The 5,611-nt window shown below is 44.9% G+C and overlaps 1 pseudogene; it reads right to left on the bottom strand.

Annotated features, from left to right (window-relative positions):
- Nucleotides 1-2,947: 2,947 nt before the first annotated feature.
- On the bottom strand, nucleotides 2,948-3,608 carry LOC132218464 (large ribosomal subunit protein uL13-like; annotated as a pseudogene).
- Nucleotides 3,609-5,611: the final 2,003 nt, after the last annotated feature.

Raw genomic sequence — 5,611 nt, 5'->3', positions numbered from 1 at the left:
CGAACCTGGGACCCTTGAGTCCGCAGGCCGATGCTCTATCCACTGAGCCAAACCAGTTAGGGCTCTCTATTCTATTTCATTGATCTGTGTGTCTGTTTCTCTGCCAATACCATGCTGTTTTGGTTATCGTAACTCTGTTGTATAATTTAAAGTCAGGTAGCACGATACCTTCTGCTTGGTTCTTTTTTCTCAGGATGGCTTTGGGTATTTTTTGTGGTTCCATACAAATCTGATGATTTCTTGTTTATTTCTTCAAAAAGTAACATTGGGATTTTGATAGGGATTGCATTAAATCAGTATATTGCATTGAGTAATAGGGCCATTTTAACTCTGTTGATTCTTCCAATCCATGAACATGGGATATTTTTCCATTTTATTGTGGTTTTTTCAATCTCTTTTAATAATGTTTTATAATTTTCTTTCACATTCTTTGTTAAACTTATTCCTAGGTATTTTATTCGTTTGGTTGCAATTGCAAAAGGATTCTTTAAAATTTCTTTTTCAGAAGTTTTGTTCTTAGTATACAGGAAGGCAATGGAATTTTGCACATTGATTTTTGTATCCTACAACTTGACTGTATGTTTATTGTTTCTAATAGTTCTCTGGTGGAGTCTTTAGGGTTTTCTATAAGCAGAATCATGTCTCCACAAGAAGTGACAGTTTGACTTCTCCCTTCCCTATTTGGATGCCTTTTACTTCTTTTTCTTGCCTCATTGCTCTGCCTAGGACTTCCAGCACTTTGCTGAATGAGAGCGGTGAGAGTGGACATCCTTGTCTTGTTCCTGATCGTAGAGGAAAAGCTTTCGGTTTTCACCATTGAGTATGATATTACCTGAGGGTTTATCATATACTAGTGGCCGGATGCACAAAATTCAAGCAAGAGTAGGCCTTTGCAGCCACTGTGGCTGCCTGGATCCCTCCCTCGCAGCCACAGAGGCTGCCTGGATCCCTCCCTCGCAGCCACAGAGGCTGCCTCGATCCCGTGACTGCAGCCCAGGCTTCATCTGGAAGGTCGTCCGGAAGGATGTCTGGTCTAATTAGCATATTAAGCTTTTATTATTATAGATGGCCTTTATCATGTTGAGGTACTTTCCTTCTATTTCTATTTTATTGAGTGTTTTAATCATAAATGAATGTTGCATCTTATCAAATGCTTTTTCTGCATCTCTTGATAAGATCACATGATTTTTATCCATTCTTTGGTTAATGTGGTGTATTACATTGGTTGATTTGTAAATGTTGAACCATCCTTGTGCCCCTGGAATGAACCCCTTGATCATGATGTATGAAATTGTGGATGTACTGTTGTATTCGATTTCCTAGTGTTTGGTTTAGGATTTTTGCATCTGTATTCATCAGAGATATTGATCTATAGTGTTTTTTTTTTTATCATCTTGCCAGTTTTTGGTATTAGGGCTATATTGGCCTTGTAGAATGTGTTAGGAAGTATTGCCTCCTCTTCAATTTTTTGATGAGTTTGAGAAGGATAGGTTTTAAACCTTCTTTGAACGTTTGGTAGAATTCACTGGCGAAGCCATCTGGTCCTGGACTTTTAATTTTGGAGGTTTTTGATGGTTGTTTCAATTTCCTCATTGCTGATCAGTCTATTTAGATTTTCCAGTTCTTCATGATTTAGTCTAGGAACTTACCCATTTCTTTTAGGTTATTGAATTTGGTGGCTGTAGTCTTTTATAATATTCTAGTGTGATCCTTGTGTATCTGTGATGTCTGTGATGACTTCTCCTCTCTCACTTCTGATTTTGTTTATATCGATCTTTCTTCTTTTTTACTTAGTGAGTCTAGCCAGGGGTTTATCAATTTTATTAATCTTTTCAAAGAAGCAACTCTGTTTTATTAATTTTTTGTATAGTCTTTTTGTTCTCTATTCTATTCAATTCTGCTCTAATTTTTATTATTTTCTTTATTCTGCTGCTTTGGATTGCTTTTGTTCTTTTTCTAGCTCTTTAAGACATGATGTTATGTTGTTTACTTGGGATTTCTCTTGTTTCTTGAGATGGGCCTGTAATGATATACTAGTAAACTTCCCTCTTATTATTATTTTTAAAAATATATTTTATTGATTTTTACAGAGAGGAAGGGAGAGGGATAGAGAGTTAGAAACATCAATGGAAGAGAAACATCGATCAGCTGCCTCCTGCACATCTCCTACTGGGGATGTGCCTGCAACCAAGGTACATGCCCTTGGCCGGAATCGAACCTGGGACCTTTTAGTCCGAAAGCAGATGCTCTAATTCACTGAGTCAAACCAGTTAGGGACAACTTCCCTCTTATTACTGCTTTCCCTGCATCCCAGAGGTTTTGATATGTTATATTGTCATTCTCATTTGTCTCTTTATATCTTTTGATTTCATCTTTTATTTCTTCTTTGACCCAGTCATTTTTTAGTAATATGTTGTTTAATCTCCACGTATTTGTGGGTTTCCTTACTTCTGTTTTGCAGTTATTTCTAATTTCAAGGCATCGTGGTCAGAGAATATGCTTGGTATAACTTCAGTCTTCTTGAATTTTTTTTCCTTTAAAAATAATTTATTCATTTTCTGATCACAAGGTACAGGACCATGCAAGTGCGCTGCCTGAGACCCGTGGCTGCCGTCCTGCCTGCGCATCTGTAAATCCCTCTGTGCAACACCAGGTCCATCCTGCCCCCAGCAGCTGCTGCATCCTAACAGCTGCAGCCTAGTATCGTGTGGGAAGTTTAAAGAGTTCTCCAGCTTGTAAATGCTGAAAGGGAACTAGCTGTTCCAGGTGCCCATTTCCTAAAACTCTGAGTAAATCATATCCAACTGACAGGGCCATGCGAAGCTTTGAAAAGGCCTTCCTTTAAACAGCAGTGACCAAGGCCCCTCCCGTGTCCCAGCCTTCTAAGGCCCAAGGCAGGGTGCCTGTGGCCCCGGAGCAGCCCTGGGCTGCCCCACATCCTGGGGGGCGATGGAGGAAGGGCAGGCCAGGCCGAGCGTGAGGAATAACAGTCAGTGTTCCTGGGCGCGGACCAGGAGTCCATGGGCCTTGAGGGCCGCTGTGAATTTGTCAGGTCTCTTCTCCGCGTTCTTTTCGGCCTGTTTCCGGAGCCTCAGGAGCCGCTTTCTCTGGCGGTGACGGGCCTTGGCCTTCTCCTTCCTCTTCTCCCCCAGACGGGCTGTCCGCCTGGTATTCCAGCCACCCTCGTAGCCAGGCGCCCCGGCGGGCTTCAGACGCACACCTCGAGGGCGGCGGGAACCCCATTCGCTCTCCGTGTCACAGGGCGGGGACCCTGTCAGACACCTGGAGGCGTCCAAGGCGGCCTGGCCGCTGGTCTGGTGGGGCCGCGTGCCTCGCTCGGCCGCCAGAGGATGCGGCTGCGGGCTCGGAGCGCTAAGGGCCACGGGATGGGTTGCTGTTTATCTGTTTGCAGAGGAAGGCCAGGAACTTCAACTTGTTTCTGTAGAAATTGCCAGAAATGTGATGCCCTCACAGGGCACAACCACCACCTTGTGGCCCAGCGGGACCTGCTTGGGCACGATGGCCGCCAGGCGGCCCAGGAGATGGCCTCGGCCACCGAGCACCAGGCCCTGCCCTCCGCCATCTTCGGCAGCCGCCTGGGGAAGCATCTTGTATTTTTCGATGCTACTTCTGTGACCCCACAGATGGTCTATCCTTGAGAATGTTCCATGTGCACCGGAGAAGAATATGTAGTCTGATGTTCTGGGATGAAAGGTTCTGTCCAGGTCAATTATGTCCATTTGGTCTAGTGTTTCATTTCAGGCCAATGTTTCTTTTCTGTTGTTGTTATTAATCCTCACCCGACCTGAGGGGGAGAGACAGAAAGAGAAAGATAGACGTGAGAGAGACACATCGACTGGTAGAAGGGCGAAATGGGGGAAAAACGGGGGATATCTGCAATACTCTCACCAATAAAGATTACACACGCACACACACACAAATAGAATATAACTGTTCATTTTTATTATACTTTCAACCCCCTCACTTTCATTTGGCTCTTTTTCACAGCTTATATCCCTCTATGGTATTCTCTGTTTGGTGAGACATGTCATCATAACCTCCTTTACTTATTTAATCGTGGTTTTAGTTAGTTCTGTGAACATGTTTTAAATGACTGCAGCACATTCAAGTCCTTTTATGGCCCTGGCCAGGTAGCTCAGTTGGTTGGGGCCTTGTCCCAATACGCCAAGGTTGTGGGTGCGATACCTAGTCAGGGCACATACAAGAAACAACCAATGAGTGCATGAATAAGTGGAACAGCAAATCAGTGTCTCTCTCTCTCTCTCTCTCTCTCTCTCTCTCTCTCTCTCTCAAATCAGTCAATACTTTCTTTTTATAAAAGTCTTTTTCTGACATCTGGTCTCTCTCACAGGCAGTCTTGGCTGCCTGATTCCCCTCCCCACCCTTTCCCCCCAGTACATGGGTCATGTTTCCCATTTATTTTGTGTGTTTGTCTGCATGTCATATACATATACTTATGGGTGAGAAAGTGGACATTTCAGATAATATATTGTAGCGACTCTGGGTATGAGTTTCCTTACTCTGGGGCTTGTTACTTTGAGTTTCTTGTTGATTTGTTTAGGGTTTTTAGGAAAGCCGCTGTCCTCCGCACAGTGTCCGGCCTCTTGTGTCTCACAGGGAGACACGGCCCTGGGTAAGTGCCCACTCACCCTGGGATGGGGTGGTTGGGTAGGCTTCTCCTCCTTTCCCTGGCCACACCCAGGAAGCTCTATTTTCCTCTGATATCTCTACCATTTTTTTCAACTATGCCCTGGGGCATAAACTGCTCTACAAACTAATCCAATCAACTCCCAGCTCCTTTGAAGGGATAGTGTGCGGGGGTCCATATTTGATTTTTGTTCTGATCCCAGGAGGGCTCCACCTACTTGTATTATTTCCTTGTTCTTTCCTTCACGCGGGCCAGCCCGCAGTTCATCCTGACCCGTGAATCTCTGGGTTGCCTTTCTCCAGGACCTCTGCTGTCCTTGAGAACGCCTGGAGGCTGGCACATCTTCAATCTCTGTTTCCAGTGAGGTCAGTTCCTTCAGCGAGCGAGTAGGGCTCTCTGTTTTATGGCTGGCTTTTTTTGAGGGGTGGAAAAACTTTCCTCTACCCTCAGTGTTCTTTTGGCTGATCTCATAATCAAATAGACATGAGACAGTTAACCAGCAAAAATAACCCAATTTAGCACATACATATGTTTGGGAACCCTGCAGACATGCATGAGAGATTCAGAGACAGCATGGGTATGTAAGTCCTTCTGGACTAGGAATGAGTAGGTATGTAAGTCCGTCTGAACTTGGGGCTTCAAAGAGTCATTGTGTGGTGGGCAGTTAGACAGATATGAGCAGAGCAAGGACGAGGGCCAGGAACAGGTCACCAGGTGGAAGCCAGGTGCCTAGCAAAGGACAATCAACTGGAGGGAGGGACCTCGCTCCCAGGTGACCTTTCCTCCCCAGCATATCGCTGGTCACCACGGTTTGGACCCCTGACCTTTCCTCCCCAGAGATAACGCCTAGGTCTCAATTGTATTCAGTTCCAGGCCCAGCAAAGCAGCAAAACCAGATAAGCAGCCCCATGCTGACCTCACACCCAGCTGCCTTGGATAACG

Source organism: Myotis daubentonii, chromosome 16 (assembly GCF_963259705.1).
Source record: "Myotis daubentonii chromosome 16, mMyoDau2.1, whole genome shotgun sequence".
NCBI lineage: Eukaryota > Metazoa > Chordata > Mammalia > Chiroptera > Vespertilionidae > Myotis > Myotis daubentonii.
The sequence above is the reverse complement of the archived record's forward strand: the minus strand, read 5'-3'. Positions and strand labels throughout refer to the sequence as shown.